Source organism: Palaemon carinicauda, chromosome 6 (genome assembly GCF_036898095.1).
Source record: "Palaemon carinicauda isolate YSFRI2023 chromosome 6, ASM3689809v2, whole genome shotgun sequence".
NCBI lineage: Eukaryota > Metazoa > Arthropoda > Malacostraca > Decapoda > Palaemonidae > Palaemon > Palaemon carinicauda.
The window spans coordinates 161,462,766-161,487,873 of NC_090730.1; positions in this window are offsets into that span (position 1 = coordinate 161,462,766).

The following is a 25,108-nucleotide window of genomic DNA, read 5'->3' on the forward strand; positions in this document are numbered from 1 at the left end:
TGTGAGTGGTATATATATATATATATTATATATATATAATATATATATATATATATATATATATAGAGAGAGAGAGAGAGAGAGAGAGAGAGAGAGAGAGAGAGAGAGAGAGAGAGAGAGAGAGAGAAATTGACATGACAATTTTCACCTTTTATATATTAATCTTCAATAACCATAATGGCCTCTCGACTTTCTTGCACTTAGATTTGTTTATGACTGCCATTCTAAATCCGAGCAAGGAACAGACGAGAGTAACATTTATCTTCTATGGCAGGATTTGCACTTACAGTATATGAGAAAGTTCACCTCATGTGGATATACAGTTTAAAGGTTTAAAGGTCGCTCATGAATGGCAGATGCAAGGAACAGTGACATTGTCCTGTCTACAGGACAATGCCATAGAGACTGTCCATATTACATATGATCAGCGCCCATGACCTTCTCCACCCAAGCTAGCACCAAGGAGGGTCACGCAATGACTGCTGATGACTCAGCATATAGACCTATATGCTCCCCCAAAGTTAGATCTATAGATGCCCCCAAACCTCCCATCCTTAGCTCACAAGGATAGTGAGGTTGCAGCGACCAAGGAAACTAAAGAGTTTGAGCAGGACTCGGACCCCAGCCTGGCGTTCACCAGTCAGGGACGTTACCACATCGGCCACCACAACCCTGATAAGGTTCTTCATACGATACATAGAACACAGTTGCAAACAGGTGTGCTAATCCAGAAGAATAGTGTGTCTATACAAAGGGGGTTCAACTGTGACTGAATTTTTACATCAAGACCCTTAGTTGCCCGAGCTGGCATAGTTTGACCTTTATATATCTGTTTTAAAGTTTTTAATGTTTTCAAAATATATTATTTTGATTTTTCATTACTTCTTACATTGTTTAATTTATTTCCTTATTTCCTTTCCTTAGTGGGTTATTTTTCCCTGCATGAGCCCTTGGGTATAAGCATCTAGCTTTTCCAACTAGGTTTGTTAGCTTAGCTAGTAATAATAATATAATCTGAAAACTCATCTGGGTGGCTATCATTGAGTAATACTGAAGTAATTAATGTTGTGCAAAGTTACTTGCAGTCCATCCAACATCCTAAATAGGATATCAGCGAAAGAAGTTAAGAGAGAAAGATGAACTATAAGGCAATAACTATTCTTTTTTTTTTTTTTTTTTGAGAATCCTTGTTTTTAAATAATGTAATTACGTACAGTAGAGTAAGCAGAGATTTAAAAAAATATGCTTGACATTATTTGCATTAGTTCTGGGTGCTGTTGCAAATAGAAACTTACATTGAATTTAGATTTTGAAAGTAAGATACAAATGTCTACGATTACTAAAAGAATGAGATAGTGTTCCTAAATCTCTACTTGGTGGTAGAGAATTATCTCTATTGTGTAATTAAGAGTGGTCTCCCGAAAGAAATTATCTCACGGTTATTCTAATGAATGATCATTACAGCTCACGCTATGGCAAAAGCGATAATGTATGTGTATATGCCGTAGATTTATTTTCGATTTTACGTGAAAGTATAATTACGCAAATGTGTGTGTGTGTGTGTGTGTGTCACGCTCAAACGTCTGGGTTAGAACACGCTACAGGGATTGGTAAGGGTAAACATGGTATTACAGCCGGGCCCTGGATAACTATAATCATTCACCTGTATACATGAAAATATATTTTTTTTTTTTGTAACTGTTTTTCGAATATTATGTTTTAATTCTTCATTACTTCTCTTGTTATTTATCTATTTCTTTATTTCCTTTCCTCACTGTTGGAGCGCATGGGCTTATAGCATCCTGCTTTTCCAAGGACTTTAGCTTGCCCAGTAACAACAACAACAACAACAACAACAACAACAACAACAACAATAATAATAATAATAATCATAATAATAATAATAATAATAATAATATGAAAAACTATAATACACTGTACAATGTACACCACTCATTGGGGCAGTTGGTGGAAATTAAGCAGGACCTTGCATAAAGGCAGATAAAGTGTTAATGATATCAAGAAAATACGAGCCATCTTGTAAACCGATGAATTCAGGCCAACCAATCGAGACTTCGAAAATCTAATTTAAAAGGAACACATACTCGTGATTACATAGATAACATTAGGCAAATACCTTGAAAACCTTCTCTCTCTCTCTCTCTCTCTCTCTCTCTCTCTCTCTCTCTCTCTCTCTCTCTCTCTCTCTCTCTCTCCTAATTCATATGAAATTTTTAAGATTATTGAAACTGAAATTCTACAGGAAGCCATATTTTTTTTCGCAAGAGATAATTAGAAATTAAATATTCTTTATTGAAACGAAACTTCGCCAAAGATTTCCAAAGAATTATAGAGTAAACTGCTTTGTTTTATGAATAACAGATATTTTAACCTTAATTCCCTTTAAAGTACACTTTAAAACCCTAGAGAGAGAGAGAGAGAGAGAGAGAGAGAGAGAGAGAGAGAGAGAGAGAGAGAGAGAGAGAGACACAAAAATAAAATCTCCTTAATAAATATAGCTTTAGCTTTACAATGTAGATGGGTATGGTTAAGGATACCCTAGGGTATAACTAAAATAATTTGTTTGTGGATTTCAATCCCGCAATTCCTCGTACGACAATTGCTAACTAATAGTTTATCAACAATTTAAAGACAACACCTCTACGGGAAACGTCAGACTTTTTCGCCTTGTGTCATTATTTTTTGTACTCTTCTGAAAGATGGGCAACTAAGAGGAGAGATGAGAACAGGATTGATGTAACTGAAATGTGGACTTACAAGAAAGGATAAAGTATAGAAGAAACATCTTAGAGGCACTTTCAAAATAGCACCCGCTTCAACTGAGATGGTATGGTCATGTAAAGAAACGAGAGGAAGATCATCCGATAAGAAAGATTATGGATATGAGACTACCTGGTGGAAGAAGGTTAGGTTGAGCAAATTTGCGATGGGTTGACTGCATGAAAACAGATATGAGGGAGTAGGGATTGAGCGAGGAAAATGTACTGGATCGAAATAAATGGAGAAATGTGTTCAAGAACCATTATCGCGACCCCAAATAAGCACAAGTTTGTGTAGAAAAAGAAGACATTATTTTCTTATTAACACAAAGCTCAAAAAATTACCTAAAATGATTTTCAGACATTTCTGGTGAAGGCCTCTTTTTACGAAAGTCATATCGCTTCAGCATTTTCCTATGCTTCTCTGCTCCATTCACTACAGTTGTTGTTTATAATAAAAGCAAAATAGAGTCGCTACGCAAAAACAAACGCACTGTAAATCTCGCAGGTTCTAGAAAGGTTCAGTTCAGTTCAGTTGCTCGGCAGAGGGATTCGCCTTTCCATCGGCACCTTAGTTTTATTCTTTATTCTAGTTTTTTTAATTTTCTTCTCCCTTATTTTCCACATCTTATATATATATATATATATATATATATATATATATATATATATATATATATATATAGGTATATATATATATATATATATATATATATATATATATATATATATATATATGCATATATTCTTTTCTTTTTTCTTTTCCTTCTTCATTAAATAAAACGTTTCCTACCATTCTCTAACTTAAAAATTGAAACCTCTCGTTGCCCGAACAGTCATCTACATGATTGTGCACATATTCATAAAATTTAAGTTTTATAAGGTTTAAACGTCGCTTGTGAATGGCAGAGGCATGGGGCAGTGACAATGACCTAGAGACTGACCATACATCCACATGATCAGCGCCAAAGCCCCATCGCAACCCAAACTACCAGGGAGGGCCAGGCAATGGCTGATGATGACTTAGCAGGTAGACCTGTAGGATCCCACAAACTCCCCATCGTTAGTTCACAAGAATGGTGAAGTTTCAGGCATCACAATAAACTACGTAGACTTATAAGCTCCCCCAAATCACATATCCTTAGCTCACAAGGATGGTGAGGTTCTAGACACTACAAGAAACTCTCCAACTGTTCAATTTTCAATTTTAAATATCAATTTAACGATATATATACTTAATAATGATAAACGCAAAGGAAGGAGTCATGAGTCTCATGACTCATCATCGCAAACTGTAAAACTCTTGAAAGAAAGAACAGTCTTGGCAGCAGCTACCACAGTCCCATTGGATCACCCCGAGATAGAAGGAATCCCTATGTTTCCTGGGGTCCTTCCGTGTAATGGCCACCCATTGTAACTTCTCAAATCACAAATAGCGTTCCTTTGTAAAGGGGATGAGCACACGACGGAGATTCCCGACACCACTTTGTCTCTTGAACAGCTCTTCTTAAAAGTTAGTTCTGTTATATTCTATTCACTATGGACATAATAACAATCATGAGGGCTAATACAATCACAAAAAGTTTCTTTAACTCCTCTGGATGTCCAACGTTAAACCCATTCGTTTATACAAAATTATTTTTCAAAGGCGCTCTTTTTTAAATTCAAGTCGGCTAGATGCTCGTAACTGGCACGTTAGGGATGCTATATCCACTATTGAAATAGCTTTATGCTATAAGGTTCTATGGAGCATGATCTCCTTTCCATCCTTCCTTTACTATCTTATTCAAATCAGCTTCCGTGAAACGACCAGATGGAGAGAGGAAATGACTGGCTCAAATGCCTATTCGATTTTATGAATTTCTTTAGGGCTAATGATCCGTCTGACTGGGGAAGTTTCTGGAGAGTTCAATTCTCTTCCCTGATATCATGTCATTTCTTCCTTTTACAAGCTAACGCATTTCACTTGGGGGGATCATTTTTGTTCAAACAATTTCCTTTATAGGTTTAGAGGCTTCTCATGAATGGCAGAAGCAGTTGTGCGAGATTTTGTAACAGGATATTCATGGTCATTTCAATATCGATGTGGCCTCTCCCAGAAGAGCTATAAGAACCGTGAAGATATGCCCTTAATCATGTCATTTTACAACAAACATACTCCCTTAAATTAAAATAGTTCAGAAGGTTTAAAGTCGTTCATGAATGGCAGAAGCAAGGTACAGTGACAATGCCCTAGCAGGACAATATTATTATTATTATTATTATTATTATTATTAGCCAAGCTACAACCCTAGTTGGAAAAGCAAGATGCTATAAGCCCAAGGGCTCCAACAGGGAAAAATAGCCCAGTGATGAAAGAAAATAAGAAAATAAATAAATGATGAGAACAAATTAGCAATAAATCATTCAACAAACAATAAAACATCAAAACAGATGTCATATATAAACTATTAAAAAAAACTTATGTCAGCTTGTTCAACATAAAAACATTAGCGACAACTTTGAACTTTTGAAGTTCTGCTGATTCAACTATAGACAGATCATATATCCCTATGATCAGCGCAAAAGCCTAATCGCCACCCAAGCTAGGACCAGGGAGGGAAAGGCATTGGCTGCTGATGAGAGAGTTCTTAAACTTACAGTGGAGTGATGCGGAGGATATTTCCAGATATATGAACATATTCAGAATGTCTGGCTTATGATGTAACAAATGGAGTTTTATGATAATAATTATAGCTGATTACAACAGTACTTTCAGTAAAACAAAGATAGTAGAGAGAAAAATAGAGAGAAAAATAGAGAGGTAGGTGTAAAGCAAGAAGTTGTAAGCTCAAGAGCTCCAACACAGAAAAATAGCCCAGTGAGGAAAAGAAACTAGGAAATAAATAAACAAGGAATGAAAATTCAAAATAAAAAAATTCTAAGAACAGTAGCAACACATTAAATTAGATCTCTCATATATAAAATATAAAAACTTGAATAAAAAATAAAAAAAAAATAAAGAGGAACAAAAATAAGATAGAACAGCTTGCCCGAGCGTACCCTCAAGCAAGAGAGCTGGTGTTAAAGTGGACATACGTATAATCAGTTTTCATTATAAAGCACTGAATAAAGATGTAGACTGCTTCGAATGAATAATGTTAATGACTTGATGTAACAAAACAAGACGAAGAGAAACAAGATAGAACAGCGTGCCCGAGTGTACCCTCAAGCAAGAGAACTGGTGTTAAAGTGGACATGAAAAACAATTTTGATTATACAGCATTGAATAAAGGTGTAGAATGCTTCGAATAAGTAATATTAATGACTTGATGAAAAGAGATGAAGAGTGAAAGATGAAAAAGAAATTCAAAGGATTGTGTTAAGTAACGAGAAGTGAACTAAATCATTAGATCAAAGAAAATACATCAAAAGAAAGGAGGCTTTGATCCTCAGTCCCCCTCACACTCTCCTATCTTTTCAATTGTTCCAATTTGCATAAAATAGAAAGAAAAAGTGATGGAAAAAGGTGTCAGTCTAAAAAAAAAATTATGAAATTAGAAAACATTATAAATCAATGTTTATAAAATATTTTATTTTAATTGTTCATTACTTATTATATCGTTTTTTTTTTATTTCCTTATTTCCTTTCGTCACTAGGCTATTTTTCCCTGTTGGAGCCCTTGGGCTTACAGCATCTTGCTTTTCCAACTAGGGTTGTAGCTTGGCTAATAGTAAAAATAATAATAATAACAATAATAATAATAATAATAATAATAACCAATCTTCAAAGGGGTACTCAAAAGAACTGCGCAACCTATAAATTATAAGGAAACCTTCTTAGACACTTAGTTAAGAAAAAAAAAAACAAGTAATCAATAATTTTGATGTTTCTTCTTACCAAAATACATAGAAGATAAGAAAATATAAAAAACACAAGTTGTAATCAATAATTTGATATTTCTTCTTACCAAAATAAATAGAAGATAAGAAAATATAAAAAACACAAGTTGTAGTCAATAATTTGATATTTCTTCTTCCCAAAATAAATAGAAGATAAGAAAAGCTAAAAAAACAAGTTTTAATCAATAATTTTGATATTTCTTCTTACCAAAATACATAAAAGATATGAAAATATAAAAAAAAACAAGTAATAAATAATTTTATATTTCTTCTTACCAAAATAAATAGAGGACAAGAAAAAAAATAAAATAAAAAAGTTGTAATCAATAATTTTGATATTTCTTCTTACCAAAATCCATAGAAGATATCCAGAAAACTTTCACTCTTTCTCGCACCTATATACAAACAAAAGCATTCTATTTCTAATTGGCGAAGTTGCAATGAGTTGCCAGTTAAGTTAAACATTCGATGGAATTATAGAGATTACTGTTACCTCTATATCTTGCCTTGCCACGTCTTCCCACATGTTTTGTTATGGAGAGTATTTCGGGTTTGTGATTCTGAAGAGAGTACAATAGAAACACAGGTATACTTTAATCAACCAAGAGAGCAGACAGGCTATATCATTATTATTATTACTAGCCAAGCTACAACCCCAGTTGGAAAAGCAAGATGCTATAAGCCCAAGGGCTCCAATAGCGAAAAATAGCCCAGTGAGGAAAGGAAATAAGGAAATAAATAAATGATAAGAACAAGTTAACAATAAATCATTCTAAAAACAATAACAACGTCAAAACAGATATGTCATATATAAACTATAAAAAGACTCATGTCAGCCTGGTCAACATGAAAACATTTGCTCCAACTTTGAACTTTTGAAGTTCTACTGATTCAACTACCCGATTAGGAAGATCATTCCACAACTTGGTAACAGCTGGAATAAAACTTCTAGAATACTGGGTAATTACATGACCATAGCCATGTCATTACCAGCTAATGGAGCATAACAACCCACTATATATGGCATCTATAGACTATGAGAAAGCAGTTGATTTTGTCAAAACTTCAGCTGTAGTGAAAGCTCTTCAGAGATAAGAAATAGATGAGTCTTATGTTTGGACACTTGAAGATATCTATTCAGGAAGTACAGCAATCCTAAGACTACATAGAGATGGGAGAAAATTCCGATTCAGAAAGTAGGTAGAAGAAGTGTTTAAGAATTTAGACTGGGAAACTGTAGGAATTAACATTAATGAGGAATACCTTAACAGCTTGGAGATCTGCAGATAACATACTTCTATTCAGTGCATTATGGGAGAAATTGCAAAAGATAATATAAGATTTGAATAAAGGAAATACAAATGAAGGACTGAAAATGAATAAGAGTAAAATCCAGATAATTTTCAATGAAATAAACAAGGGCTATGGACGGACATGTAGAGATTGTTAATAAATATACATACTTAAGACAGACAGAAAGTGTTTCCCCAGGACATGAGACCGAAATGGAAAGAAGGATAAGCATGGGATGGAGAGCTTTTGATAAATAAAATGAGATAATGAAAATTAAAATGTCACTTTCCTTAAAAAGAAAAGTATCTAATTAGACGGTTTTATCGCAATTAACATTAAGAATAACAGAATGGGTCACTAGAGATTGCAAAAGAAGCAGGGGAAGGGAGGGAAGACGATGGATTGATGAGCTAAGAAAATTTGCGGGTATAGACTGGCATAGAAAGACCATAAAAAGACACAAGTGGAAAGGACATTTTTTAGGCCTTTGTCTTGCAGTGGACTAGTTACGAATGATGATAATGATGATAAAATTTATTTATTTACCACCTACCAAATGCGTAATGTAAACAGTAAATAAAACAAAATTGAATAATTCTTACTGCCAAGAATAATTACATCCTACGATAGAGAAAAGTAAAACAGATTTAATTAAGATCATTTCAAATAGAAAATATATAAAATATACAAAAATATATGAAAAAAAAAACTGTCAATTTTCTAATCATGGAAGTATAAAGGTTTTGGCGAGAACTAAGCAGAAGATATAAAGCTATGGTTTCTTTACCCTTCTGTTACCGGGGTTGTAAATAATGAGATGTTCAAGTCGTGATATGTTTAACTGTTAATGAGACAGTTCTCTATTTACAAAAGGTTTAACATTTCTTTAAACTAATAAGTAACTAATCCCTCTTTATACGACTAAGTAACAATCCCTCTTTAGACGTCTAAGTGACTAATCCCACTCACAGATTAAAAGAAAAAGATAAGTAATGACTCTAATCTTACATATTAAACTAGTGGAACTCAAATAGAAAAAACAAAAAAAAGATAAAAAAACATGTTTAAAAAAAAGTCCTAAATGACGGAGCCGTCAAAATAATCAAGGCTGTAGGCCAATCTTCGCTTATAGGCTCAACTTGGAAATTAATGAGCCCTTTCTTCTGACTCCCAGTTAATGAGCGAAGAGTAGAAGAAACGGCTGCGAGGAAGGAAAAAAGAGGGGGGGAAGGGAGGAGGGGGGAGGGGGAGAAAGGGAGAATGGTAGGGGGATTGTACTCTTTCAACTTTATTCATTATGAGATAATTGAAGGTTAATATTGCGTTTCCTTCCCCCCAAGTTCCTTCCCCTATGAATTTTCTGGAGTTCCGCCATAATAAAATTATCGTATTTTCAAGTCCAGTATTTCATTTACATTTGTTTAATTAGGCTTCAATTAAAGAGCGTTTCTGGTATAGATGGTTAGGGTGATATACGCCAGGGATACCTATTTGATGTCAAGTCAACGATGGTGATAAAATTAAGCCCAGTACTACTCTTATTATTTCCTCCGCCAACGAAGTTGGAAGGATGTTATGTTTTACCATCTTTTTGTGTGTTTGTTTGTGTGTGTGTGTGTGTGTATTTGTTTCTTAACAGCCTTCTGATCAGAATTTTAATCTTAGAGTAAAGAAACTTGCAAGGATTAACCGTTTTGTAAAAAGATGGAAATTATTAAATGTTTGAAGGTACGGGACAAAGGTCAATGTCACGGTCCAGCAAAATCTCCAATTCACGTAATCAACCATAAGTTTGGACATAGTTGTCACACAGACTTCAAACTTGGTTCATATTTCAGTGTATGATAAGCCACGAAAATTAATATATGTTAAGGGCAAAGGTCAAGGTCGAGAAAAAGGTCGTGAAATAACCGGCCGCGGCAGATGTCTGCGCTCTAGTGAGTGCCCGTCTAGTTAGATCTGTGTTGTATTACCCTTTCTGAGTGGAGATACCTTAACGTGGTGAAAAGGTCTGTGTATTACCATGACCAGCAAGGCTGTACTAGTCAGGGCCACTCATGCTAGCTTGGTTTGCTGTGAGCGATCAGACTAAAATCTCCTACCATCACCAATCTGCACTGGCCAGTGTGGTAATGAAAACTGGCCAAACCCCAGACATGAATAAAGACATGTATGAGACCTTTGTCATGCAGTGGACTAGAAACAGCTGCATTTATTGTTGTATGTTGTATGTGATACAGAAAAACAAAATTGCTTAGTGAATAAATGTGGCCATATTAATCATAGGTCATTTAGCTGTCATAAATTCACCTAGAATCTAAAAAAGAATATAATACGTATTTATTATCAATCATTTTATTTCATTTGTACTATAACAGAATGGATTCCTGGATATTGCAAAAAAAATTTAGGGAAAGGAAGAGAAGACGATGGACTGACGAGAAATTTTGCAGGTACTCTATATATAGACCAGCATAGAAAGACCATAAACAGGCGCGAGTGGAAGGACATGTCTGAGGTCTTTGTCCTGCAGTGGACTAGCAACCGCTGATAATGATGATGATGATGATGATAATGATAATGATGATGGTTATTGTTCGTTTTATCTTCGTATTTCATTATATCAAGTTACATTTCTAGATAACTGGATATTTATTGTAATATTTTTTTATCTAAATTCTTACAATAATCAGAAAAAAAATATTCTATATTAAAAAGTATGAGGGTGAAAGAAAATTCCCTTTTTGAAAGTATTTTAGAAGTTTTTTAAAATCCATACCCCATTTTCTTCTTACTTTACTTTTACTTTTACTTTTAGAGGTTTATTTCTCGCCCTCCATCAAACACTAAAGGTCTGTTCAGGCGGGCCTTGGTGTATGAAAAAATAATTCCTTTCCAGTTAATATTTTGCTCTGTATCGTTATCAGTTATTTCGCTAGCATTTGTATTCAGGCTTAATAGTTTTCAGGTCACTATTATAACACTTTCTAAAAAGATAAGTCTTCAGGTTTTTCTTGAAGGCAGCCACATTTGTGCTATTCTTGACATCGAGTGGAAGGTCGTTAAAGAGTCTCGGTGCAGCATAACTGAACGTTCTTCCTCCTATTGCATGATTCACACTAATTTCGAATAGTCTATGTGGGTCATCTGCATGTCTAACTCTTACAGTGGCGCTGGTAGCTTCAGGGTAGGGGATCAAGCAATCACGAAGATATTTTGGCTTATCACCTGTAAGTGCTTTGTGAGTCAACAAGCAAATTTTAAATTCAATCCTAGCCTTAACAGGTAACCAATGTAGATCGATCAGTGCAGGAGTTATTCTCTCCCGAAATTTAATGCCTTTTATCAGTCTAGCCGCCCGGTTTTGCACATTTTGAAGCTTCCTTAGTAGTGTATTGGGCAATTTGTAGTACAGAGAATTGCAATAATCAAGCCTTGATATTACATGACTCACCACTAAAATTTTTGTACTGCCCTCTGTTAAATATTTTCTAATAAATGCTATGTTTCTCAGGTGATAGTTACACACTTTCACTGTGTTCACAATTTGGTCCTTCATTGACAAATTACAGTCTATCAGTACACCCAAATTTTTCACAACAGGCACAATCCCAACATCAGCATCACCAATTTTTATACTTTGAATTAACTGGTAATTCTTCAAAGCCACCCTTGTGCCGAAAAACATACATTCTGTTTTATCTTCATTTAATTTGAGCTTTTTCCTCTGCATCCATGTTTTTATTTCAGTCATTATCTCATCAATTTTCTTCCCTGTATCTTGTGTTGTTGAAATTGAGAGGTAAAACTGAGTATCATCTGCATATAGTTTAAAACCCACTTTTTGTTTTTTCAAGATGTGTGATAGCTCGATAGTATATATGTTAAACAAGATAGGGCCCAGGACACTACCCTGTGGTACACCCTTCATAAGTATTCTCTCATTGGATCGGTTTCCAGAAACTTCTACAATAGTCTTCCTGTTCACTAAGTAACTTCGCAAAAATTTCAGTGCTTCCTGAGTCACTCCAATAGACTTCAAGTCGTCAAGTAAGTATTCGTGCACAACAGTGTCAAAAGCAGCACTAAGATCTAACATAATTAAAATTCCACACTTTCCCCCATCAAGAAGACCTATCATATCATTCATTATTGAGCACAAAGTAGTTTCTGTAGAATGATTAGCTCTGTAGGCCGATTGATTTTCCGGGAATACCCCTAACTCGTCAATATGCGCCCACAATTGCTCACTTATGACTTTTTCAATAAGCTTTGACATGTAGGATAAATTTGAAATGGGCCTATATGAATTTAGCTCGTTTACATCACCTTTCCCTTTGTAAATTGGTTTGATCAACGCAGTTTTTTCACAGCTAGGAAAACAGGATTGCGATATACTTAGGTTAATTATGTTCAGGTAAATATTATATACGACTTGTTTGTTTGGAGCTTCACTTATTGAACTGTTTGGGAAAGGGTCGTTTCCACAATATGTATTCTTCATCTCTCTCATAACCTTTAACAAGTCGCACATATTTATCTCCCTAAATTTTATTAACTTCTTTCCCTCCTTCACTGGCATAGCTGACTGTCCCTCCAAGTGATTTTGGGGGAAGCCTCTATAGATTTTATCAATTTTTTCACTAAAGAATATAGCAAAACTCTCTGCACAAACATTGTCAGGCAAGACATATTTTTTCTTTAATCCCATCAAATCATCAAGGTTTTTATGAAAGTCCTTCATGTTATTAGTTTTTTTACATTCGCCGTTGTAGAATTTTCTTTTTGTTTTTTCTAACAGGATGTTATAGTCATTTCTGGCCTTATTATATAGATTTCTGGCTTGTAAGGATTTGGCTCTTTTCCATCTACCTTCCATCTTACGTCTGTGTCTTTTTGCCTTTAATAGTTCACTATTATACCATCTAACATTTTCGCGTACCACTATTTGTTTGTTCTTTATGGGACACATGGTATCGTACATTTTTCCAAAATTGTCGTTGTATTTCTTGGTATAGCACCCAACACATTCTATGTCTACCATATGTTCACATTGTGTGTTCACACAAGACATTTGCGCTACACTAGCTTCAATAAAATTCTCAGCATCAAAATTTTCCCGTTCCCTATATGTGATCCATTTTTTCAATATTCTGGTGCAATTTATATTAACATTAAAGGTGATGAGTTTATGTGTTTTTGAGATCTCAAAGTCTGGTTCCACTTCAAGGTTTTTTATTAGGTCTGAGTCTTTTCCACATATGACCAAGTCGAGTGTATGACCACCTACTGACGTCGATACCAAAACACTGTTTATTAAATTAAACATCTCAAATACTTCCTTGAGTTCTTTAGCCTTATTATCATTTTCATCATCTACCCAACAGTTGAAGTCTCCACCAATTAATGTATTTTTAATATCGTCCACCACACCCACAAGAATACTAAATTCTTCAATGAATTTAGTCATATTACTCGCTGGTGGTCTATATAATGATATTATATTCAATACCTTATTGTTTCTTGTCAGTTTTAAACAGATATATTCAAACGTTTCAATTACCATTTCATTCATGATAGAAACCCTAGAGAAAGTTTTCGACACAAAGACACCCACTCCTCCTCCAGTTTTGTCCTTTCTTGGTACGTGATAGAAATCATGAGTACACGGCGTCATCTCCTGAATCTTTGAGTTATCACTAATATTTCCCTGCAACCAAGTTTCCGTTAATAAGCATAAATCTAATTCCATTTCGTTAATAAGATTTCTAATCTCTAAGGTTTTATTCCCAACCGATTGAATATTTATCAGACCACACTTAACCAATGGGCTAGACTCCATGATCGGTTCTATTTTTTATCCTGGTAAGCTCCTCCTTGTATACCTTACAGTTATCATCATATGTCCTATGATTCGTATCATTGTAATTCCTCATAGTGCAGTTATGACATTTTAACGTATTTACATTACAATCCGTGGTTCGATGATCCTGGCTACACTTGGCACATACCTGAGTCTTGCTACAATTTTCAGCAGTATGACCAAATTCTTGGCATTTATAACACTGAAATACATTGTAGGAATCATAGATTTTACAGCATCCTCCAAGCGTGGTATATACTCTATCATCTCTTTTACGGAAGACTTTCCTGATAGTTGGACTGCACTTTATAATGACGTGTAATTTACCGCTTTGTCTTGATTTAAACTTCCTGATCAATTTAAAGTCTTCTTCATTTTCACATATATCATTCAACCATTCATTCTTCTCCATTATACTGGCAATTATATCATCTTCATTTTCATCAATATTGCAGACCTTGATCTTCGGTTTAAGTAGATCCTTTTTATCTACTTCTACCTTAATGTCATTCTTGACCTCTTCTAAGTCATTTTTAGCCTTTTCTAACCCAGTTTTATCCGCAAAATTAACTACCAAGTGGCCTTGTTTAGAGGTTTTGACCTGTTCGACATTCGTGGTTATCTTCTTCATGATAGTTTTCTTGATATCTGAAGCCTTCTTATTTTCCTCCGTAGATTTTATAACCAAAGTGTTTCTTGATTTCAACTTACTTGCATATGTAGTCTTGGTCACATTCTCTTTTTCGTATTCCATAAGTTTCTCTTTCAGCTCGACAATTTCTTGACGCATATCCATGTATTGAGCAGTTATCATATCCATAAAACCAGACATCTGTTGTTGTACATTTACCTTCATCTCTTCTATGATGATGCTTAGTCTCGTTATGTCATCAACACATGCAGACTCAACACATTTTGGACATTTATAAATGATGTTCCTGCTTTTTAAAAGAGTACTTGAACCATCCTTTAAATTAGAGCAAGCTACTTCATCATGGTACCATCTTCGGCATTGATCGCATTGCATCCCATCATCGACATAGGACTCACAGTGCCCACACATGCCACGATTGCCTCCGTCATCACATTCTTCATAAGCTGCTGCCATTATACTTTCCTCCCTTCCTGTGAGTACCTCGTCAATTTCAGTCATAAATAGACCGAGATCATTCACGGGATTACGTCTTCCTTTTCGTTTTCTAAGGAAAGACATATTGAATCATTTTTCAATGAACTTTTCAAGTAGCCCCACCCCAACGCAAAAATGCTGGGTCAGGCCTTTCACTACAGACCTCACATACAAGGAAACCACTGATTTTTAGCACTATATTTCACTAATATCAACACTAGCAAACACCCACAAAGAGATTTTTCATAGTACAAACAACGAGATACACAATGATTCCGTTTAAAGCCAGATTCGATACAGAGCACTGAAACACATGTCCACACCCGTATGAAACCTAACGGGCACTCTTAGTAATATTGTAACAAGCCAAGCTACAACCCTAGTTGCAAAAGCAGGATGCTACAAGCCCAATGGCTCCACTGGGAAAAATACCCTAGTGTGGAAAAGAAATAAGAAAATAAATAAACTACGAGAGAAGTACTGAACAATTAATATGAAATATTTTAAGAACATTAACAACATTAAAATAGATCTTTCATATATAAACAATGAAGAGAGAATAATGACCGCTTGTTCAACAATAAAACATTCGCATTTTATTTCGATGAAATATGGAATTTCATTAAGAAAAAGAATCATTACACTTAAAGATGTACTGCACACTGTTCCGTTAATATTTTTGAGGAGGCTTCTCATGATTTATAGTTTCCTTTACTCTTCTCTCTCTCTCTCTCTCTCTCTCTCTCTCTCTCTCTCTCTCTCTCTCTCTCTCTCTCTCTCTCTCTCTCTCTCTCTCTCTCCTTGAAAAAATTGCATTCATAAACAAATATATAATTGAGTATCAAATACAAATAAAAATCTTCCTAATAATCAGTTGATATAAATGTCAATAAGTTTATTCTACACCTTTATACATTTATCAATACTTACACAACAGAATATGACAAACCTCTACTTATGGCATTAATAGCCAATGAGAAAGTTTTTGATTCTGTCAAAACTTCAGCAGTAATGAAAGCTCTTCAAAGACAAGAAGTAGATGAATTTTATATTAGAAATGTTAAAGATATCGATAAGGGAAGTACAGCCATCCTAAAACTACATAAAAATAGTGAGAAAATCGATTGGGACGTGATCATTTTCTTATCTAATCTTAATGATAATCTATATCTACCTATACGACATTGTTTCATTAGTTCTGTGCATTTTCTTATCTAATCTTAATGATAATCTATATCTACCTATACGACATTGTTTCATTAGTTCTGTGCATTTTCTTATCTAATCTTAATGATAATCTATATCTACCTATACGACATTGTTTCATTAGTTCTGTGAAATTATATTTTCCCCTTAGGCCGGGAGCGCACTAGCGACTCTGTGGCGCCACAAAGCCACAGCATCATGTGGCGGGGATGTGGTCTCCCATAGGTTTCCATTGTTTTCAAAGCCACGCCACGCCCGTGGCGGGGGATGAGCGACAGAGAGCCACAGTCGCTTGCCACAGTCGCTAGTTTGCGCGGCAAAACTTGAAAACAATGGAAACCTATGGGAGACCACATCCCCGCCACACGATGCTGTGGCTTTGAGGCGCCACAGAGTCGCTAGTGTGCTCCCGGCCATATTGTAACTTCTCAGAATAAAATTGATTGCTCTTACCAACCTAAAACACTGCATGAAGTTTAGCGAGAGCAAACTTATATGGCCTGTCATGATAAATTTTCAATGCTTTTGTACAAGCATGATATTTATTAAATCACTAAGCATTTCTTACCGTCTCATCCGCTGGAAAGTTGGCACATAAAAAGACCGAATATATTGAAGACCGTAAAATTATCTTTTCCATTAGATTAAATTTCACCACGGGAAGGTAAAGATGATTCTGTTTTTACTTTATATTTAAGAGTATTTCAACGTCTTCTCTAACAACAGAGACAGCGAAAAGCTGCAAGACACCGAAAAGCTGCAGGCACAAAAATAGTCTAAAATAAGACCTCGATAAATTGAGTGCAGTAACAGCAATGCTGTCTCCATCAAACAGCAACAAAATAACAGCAGTGGAGGAAGACAGGAGATAATCGGATTAATGGCAAATCCAATTATTCTTCGGTGTTTTCCAACTATTATCACAAAACATTACTTCAGAAAAGAATTGGAAAATATGAACTGTGGCAATAAGAACAATGAGCAGAGCATTCCCTGGAATTAGGAATTACAGTTAAAGGCAATGAGCTTCCCACCCCTGGGCAATGTCTCCTTAATTACATCAATTTGAGCAACAGATTAACGTTGGCGAATTTCGTTTGAAACGGACGATTGCCGAAGTTCGTTCTAAACGGACGGTTGCCTAATTTCGTTTGAAACAAACGATTGCCGAATTTCGTTAGAAAACAAAACGATTGCCGAATTTCGTTAGAAGCAAACGATTGCCAAATTTAATTCAAAACAGACAAAAAAAAACGGCATAGAAATTCGGATGGAAAAAATGAGCTCGTGAGAGTAAATTAACAGCCATAAAACGTTGCTCGTTTTCAACACTGATATATTGGGGAGTAATTGAGAGTTATAAATCAGCCTTGTACACTTGCAAAGCACCTGCTTCAGAGCAGTTTATCCTGGAGATTTGTGTTATTGCTACATAACCTACATTCAAACTTGCAGCAAATGTTTTTTTATGTTGAACAGGCTGACTTAAGTCTTTTTATAGTTTATATATGATATATGTTTTGATATTATTACTGTTTTTTAAAATAATTTACTGTTAATTTGTTCTGCATTGTTTATTTGGAAGACCCAGACCTACATGACTGAGGACTATGAATCGTGAAGTAGGAGAGGATGATTGGAGAAGTATTGATTTAAAAGCTCAAGATAAAGATGACTGGCGAAATTCAAACGAGGCCCTTTGCGTCAATAGGCGTAGGAGGAGATGATGATGATGTTTATTTATTTCCTTATATTCTTTCCTCACTGGGCTATTTTTCCCAATGGAACCCTTGGGCTTAGAGCATCTTGCTTTTCCAACTAGGGTTGTAGCTTGGCTAATAATAATAATAATAATAATAATAATAATAATAATAATAATAATAGCAGCCTCCTTTTCCAACTAGGGTTGTAGCTTGACTAATAATAATAATAATAATAATAATAATAATAATAATAATAATAGCATCCTACTTTTCCAACTAGGGTTGTAGCTTGGCTAATAATAATAATAATAATAATAATAATAATAATAATAATAATAATAGCATCCTACTTTTCCAACTAGGGTTGTAGCTTGGCTAATAATAATAATAATAATAATAATAATAATAATAATAATAATAATAATAATAACTCCCTCTCTTTCGCCTTTCGACATTTTCTACTTTGCTTTTTTTCACTGCTCGCCTTTCCCCCTTCGATTCTTTTCCATACTTTTATCTTATTTCTCCTTTGCGTTATTTATGTTGTACAATTTCTCTGAGCATTTACCATGTAAATTACATTTGCTGTATATCCCTTTCATATATTTCATGACTTTGAAAATATGTACTTTCATAAAAGTAAATCCTGGGATCTCTTCCGGGAGGGTAAATTTTTTACATATTTTCAAATAATATTTCTGTATTTTCATACATCTTGTTTATTTAATTATTAAAATCTCTTCTTTCAGAAAAGGATTTTATAGTTTTCTATATTTTTAAGTAACATTTACATTTTATTATAGCAGTATTTATATGTTTTTAGTTTTTAACAGATATGATGGTCATGATAAATATTGTATGTCTTCCTACTTACATAACAAAATTCGTAAATAAAATTTTATATTCCCAATATTCTTCACTCTGTGAAAGACTTAATATTTAATTCTAGTCTCGCAAGTCTTCTATTATTCTACTTTTTTCAAATAAATCAGAACATTTTAAGTAATATCTTGTTCTTTGCTTCACTGTTTCTGGTATTCTTCAATACAGAAAATATTCGTATTAGAGAGCTTCAAATTTACAAGTTTTTTTTTTTTTTTTTTTTTTTTTTTTTTTTTTTTTTTTTTTTTTTTTTTTTGGCCATGTAATCAGCGTGAAGAGTAAAATCAACATCATGTTCACAACATGTTCACAATGTAAGTGTATTCTTAACAATTTTTTCTTGTTTACAGAAAATCTAAAACACGTTACGTTTTATAAACCAAGTCTCTTCAGGTTTATAGAAAATCTAAAATACGTTGTTTTATATAAACAAAGTCTCTTCCAGTCAACAGAAAATCTAAAATACGTTGTCTTTTTTAAACAAAGACTCTTCTGGTTTGCAGAAAATCTAAAATACGTTGTTTTTTTATAAACAAAGTCTCTTCTGGTTTACAGAAAATCTAAAATACATTGTCTTTTTTCTAAACAGTCTCCTCAAGTTTAAAGCAAATCTAAAATACTTTGTCTTTCTTTAACAAATTCTCTTCTGGTTTACAGAAAACCTAAAATACGTTGTCTTTTTTAAACAAATACAACGTTAGGCTCATTAAAATCTAAGAACTATAAAAAATTATACTGTTACAGGTCAAAGATTTATTCCTAATTTTTTTTTTCTTTTTTGCTTTGTTATTCAATAAAGACTTATGTGTTACTAACTAGTTATTTTGTCTGACCAAAAGATATTAAAATTTCAATGACAACTGAGAGAATTCATTCTTCTTTTCTTAACAAATATTTATAATTTTAAAAAAAAATGTACTTAACCGAAGCCTTAAATAATTCAGTTTTTTTTTATATCTTTAGCTATTAGGCAAACCTTGTTTATTTATTTTTCTATATATGTACAAGTAAGTACACATTAGTTGATATGTCTATGCACGTGCATATGCATGCATAAGTGCTCATATAAGAGTGTGTATTTAATACAAGCACATATAAATACATTTACATATATAGATATATATAGCAAGTATATTTATGTATACATATGCATACATATAATATGTATATACGTATATGTGCTTGTATGTATGTATATGAACAAGAACAAAATTATACATACACGTATATATAAATATATATATATATACATATACATATATATATATATATATATATATATATATATATATATATATACATACATACATACATATATGTATACATACGTACATATATATATATATATATATATATACATATATATATACATATATATATATATATATATATATATATATATATATATATATACAATCATATTCAACCTTGAAAAATATTGCTCCCTAGATAGGTAGCAAAGTCGAGGGAAAAACTCAAACAAAGCCAATTCTGAAACTGCTAAAAGAATCTCAAGAAATAATACTAGACAAACGACCCTCATTTAGCATTCGCAAACTGCAGAATTATCAAGACTAATATCCCATAAAAAAACGTCTAATAGAAATTTACTCCGGTAATATATCCAGTAAGAAACAAATCTCAGAATGAAAGCAATAATCATGGTTGCTTGTTTATGCCTTTAACAAGCACGAGCAGAATCAGATTTTGCTTGACTTTCGTCTTCGTTGGATTTTGAGGCAGTTATGGAAAATCCATATTTGTGATGGATGCTTTGATTGCTTTAATCTTTTTATACACGCGATTAAGCATGTGAAATATGAATGGCTATTTGAAGAGAAATAAGCTTGCTTCATTACTTCTCTTGTAGTTTATTTGTTTCCTAATATCCTTTCCTCACTGGGCTATTTTCCCCTGTTGGAGCCCTTAGGATTATAGCATCATACTTTTCAACTAGGGTTGTAGCTCCTTCTTTTCCAACTAGTGTTGTATCTTAGAAGTAATAATAATAATAATAATAATAATAATAATAATAATAATAATAATAATAATAATAATAATAATATGGCCAAAGTAATAAATGGGTAATTGATATACAAGTTCTAGAAAAATTAAAGGAAAGATGAATGGATATTTGAAAAGAAAAAAGATTGTTTATAGCATAAGTTAAGAAATGATTATCTAATTTATACGCTCTAGACATCTAGCGAGAATTAGGGGAGACGGTGGAAAATTAATATGTCACCAGTTAATATTCAGAATGTATCTTTTACTTAATGAAATATGAATGGAAATTTGGAAATAAAAAACTTGCTCAAGGCAAAAGTAGTTAATGAGTAATTGATTTATACATTTTGTAAAACATACGGGAAAACTTGGAAAACGGATTTGAGAACTAACATTAATACACAAAAGTAACTTTAACTGTGCATGTGCATATGAAGAATTTTCAGCATTATACTCATGTTTAGTGTAAGTACAGTTGGACACGGGATTTCCTGGCATACCTCGCTCCAAAGAAGTGCACCCAGTTACACCGTTACTGGATGGTGAGTAACCAAAAAGCTAGTGTAGGGAGACATGGCAGATGACGAGGCTACACGCATGGACTCACTGCACAATGTGTGCTCCACTGTTGAAAACTTACCGTAATAAAAAAATAAAGAAAAAAAAAATAAAAATTGTGGAATAAATGTTGCCAGGCATTTACGATTTTAAAACGGATATATTGACGCAAAGGTGTGATATTACGGTCACCAACCAGTATAGAATAAAACAAAGTATAGTAAAAATTACGGTTGCCTGTATTTTACTAAAATACGGTTTGATATTATCATCAACAATTAATTTATAGATCGGTAAATGTGACTATATGATCTGTCAGAAAAATACGGCAGTTTCGGTAATTGTATCTCTCGGGTACCCCCACCCCCCTCTCGGCAGGGAATGACTACTTCCTCTCCTCCTTACCCGAGGGACGGGAAAGACTGAGTAGCTATACGACTGGTAATGCGTCTAACGTGACAGAAGAGAAATATATATATATATATATATATATATATATATATATATATATATATATATATATATAGCCAGACACGTAGCTCTTTATTACATAGGGGAGACGTAACAAGAAATAGTCTGTATTGAGAGTATATAAAACAGAAGACAGAAAGCTTAGAAAAAACAGGAACTATGAAGCAAGAGAACGTTTATGTTCTATCAAGTTGTCACTGAGAAACTCTTGGAAATTAATTCAGTAGCGTCTATGAGTCAAAAAGAAGGATGATGCTTTTATAAAAAGGTTGTCCATTTTTCTAGTAACTGTGACGCAATATTAGAATAGATTCACCTAGTTACAGCTGTGTTGATATGAGTGGGTGCAGCATTGAGAAATAAGAATTGAGACAAGATTGGACATTGTACAGTGTTCATAGACTTTGTACAGTGTGTTCATAGACTTTATTCAGTGTCTATAGACTTTGTACAGGGTTCATGGGCTTTATACAGTGATTCAAAGATTTTGTTCAGTGTGTTCATAGAATTTTTACAGTGTGCTCATAGACTTTGTACAGGGTTCATGGGCTTTATACAGTGTGTTCATAGAATTTGTACATTGTTCATAGACTTTATACATCGTTCATAGACTTTGTAAAGCAAGTTCATCCTTGGTATGAAAAGGCAAATGCGATATAATGGTAAAGAGCCGTTGAAGGTATATATATATATATATATATATATATATATATATATATATATATATATATATATATATATATATATATATGTATATATATATGTATATATATATATATATATATATATATATATACACATATATATATATATATCTATATATATATATCTATATATATATATATATATATATATATATATATATATATATAAACAACAAATGCAGCCATTTCTAGTCAACTGTAGAACAAAGGCTTCACACATACCCTTATTCCTGTCGTGGGTTTGGCCATTTTCATTACCCTGCTGGCCAATTGTGAATTGGTGATGGTGAGACACTTTTGTCCGATCACTCATAGCAAACCAAACCCTTTCACCACGTTAAGGTATCCCTACTCAGAAAGGCGATCTGTCGTTTATTAACGCATAATGCAATATCTCGACTAAATGCTAAAGTAACCTAATAGTAATATCAAAATTTTCAGTAAAAAAAAAAAAAAAAATTGAAAATCATAGTGAAAAGTGATGAAAAATCAACATCGTAAACTATATTATTATTATTATTATTATTATTATTACTACTACTACTAGCCAAGCTAAAACCCTAATTGGAGAAGCAAGATGCTATAAGCCCAAGGGCTCCAACAGGGAAAAATAGCCCAGTGAGGAAAGGAAATAAGGAAATAAATAAATGATGAGAATAAATTAACAATAAATCATTCTAAAAATAGTAACAACGTTAAAACAGATATGTCCTATATAAACTATTAACAACGTCAAAAACAGATATGTCATATATTAACTATAAAAAGACTCATGTCAGCCTGGTCAACATAAAAACATTTGCTCCAACTTTGAACTTTTGAAGTTCTACTGATTAAACTACCCGATTAGGAAGATCATTCCAGAACTTGGTAACAGCTGGAATAAAACTTCTAGAATACTGTGTAGCATTGAGCCTAATGATGGAGAAGGCCTGGCTATGAGAATTAACTGCCTGCCTAGTATTACGAACAGGATAAAATTGTCCAGGGAGATCTGAATGTAAAGGATGGTCAGAGTTATGAAAAATCTTATGCAACCTTTAAACAATTTATGCAAGATAACTTCTCGTCCGGCGGGTTTGATGCTCGTCCCACTGCAATATCTCAACACCCTGAATTTTTGCTTAATATTTCATGACCCTACTGCAACACACAGACCCTTCTTAACCTCACTGCAACGTGCGATAAAAGCTCGCACTGTAAAGCCTCAGTAGTAGTAGCCTGACAAGGAGGTGATTTATGCAACGGCCCCTCACCAGAAACTTTACGTGAAATAATGTTATAGCGAAAGGATTTTTCTCGAATTAGCCTTGAGTGACGAAGCATATGCTGTTTCGGGAAATTGCTTTCACGGTAAGGTATGTGAGTATGTTCTGCGCTTGTGTGTGCCGTTGCATACATTCAAGGAACCATATTTACCATTTTTTGGCTTTCGTTCATGGGTGAATTAGCGAGTAATTTTCATATTATCTTGTGGAAGGAGTGCCATATGTCTGTTCTAAAACAAGCATGTGCCAAGGATACTGCCACTTAGAGTGAGAAATTTATAAAACAGGGTGATTTTTCTGCATTTATCGGTAAGGCAATTAGGGGTAAAAAGAATGTATGGTAAATCTATATGAGTCTACCTGGCTTTGGATAATGTTGATAAGGCGGCAGATGTCTAATTTGGGTGAAGTAAAGGAGATAAACAAGTCTATTAAATCTTTTAATAAAACATAACTTTTTACAAAAAATTTGTTTAACTAACTACTTATTGGCTTTTGGAGAGAGAGAGAGAGAGAGAGAGAGAGAGAGAGAGGAGAGAGAGAGAGAGAGATACGCAAGCACAGACACAGATTCAATTACCCCACCCCCTTCCCCTTTCCTCCCGAGGTACCTACTCTCATCAGGGTATGATTACTCCCTCACCCTCCTACCTGTGGGACGGGGAAAGACAAAGTAGTTATACATCTGGCAATGCTACCTGGCGTGATCGGAAAGACACATACACATATATACAGTATATATATATGCATATATACATATATATATGTGTGTATATATAGATACATATGTGTATATATACATACATATGTGTGTATATACATATATGTATATATGTATATGTATATGTATATATATATATGCATATATATGCATATATATGTGCATATATATATACAGTATATAAATAAATATATGTATATATATATATATATATATATATCTATATATATATCCAAACACTTCCTCTTTATTATAGAGGAGAGATGATATCTTGAGTCATTAAGCGCATTTTAAATTTTTAATTCATCTAAGAATAAAAAACGAACAAATGACTTTACTTTCAGATATTACTGATTCTTTTCAATGAAATCCAACAATCGACGAAGAAAATGTCTTACTATTCACAAATTTTTAAAAAATGGAGCCCAAGTAATACTGCTATACTTATGTAAAGTACAGCTGGCTTCATCACTTCCGGTACACCCCACAGAAAGCTAAAGAGACGTCAGTGTACCGGAGTAAATGAAGCCACGCTTAAAAATTTGCATTAAAAAAACGGTAAATGCCTTGCAACATTTATTCCAGGATTTTTACGGTTTTGAAAACGGATATATTGAAGTAGAGTGATATTACGGTCACCA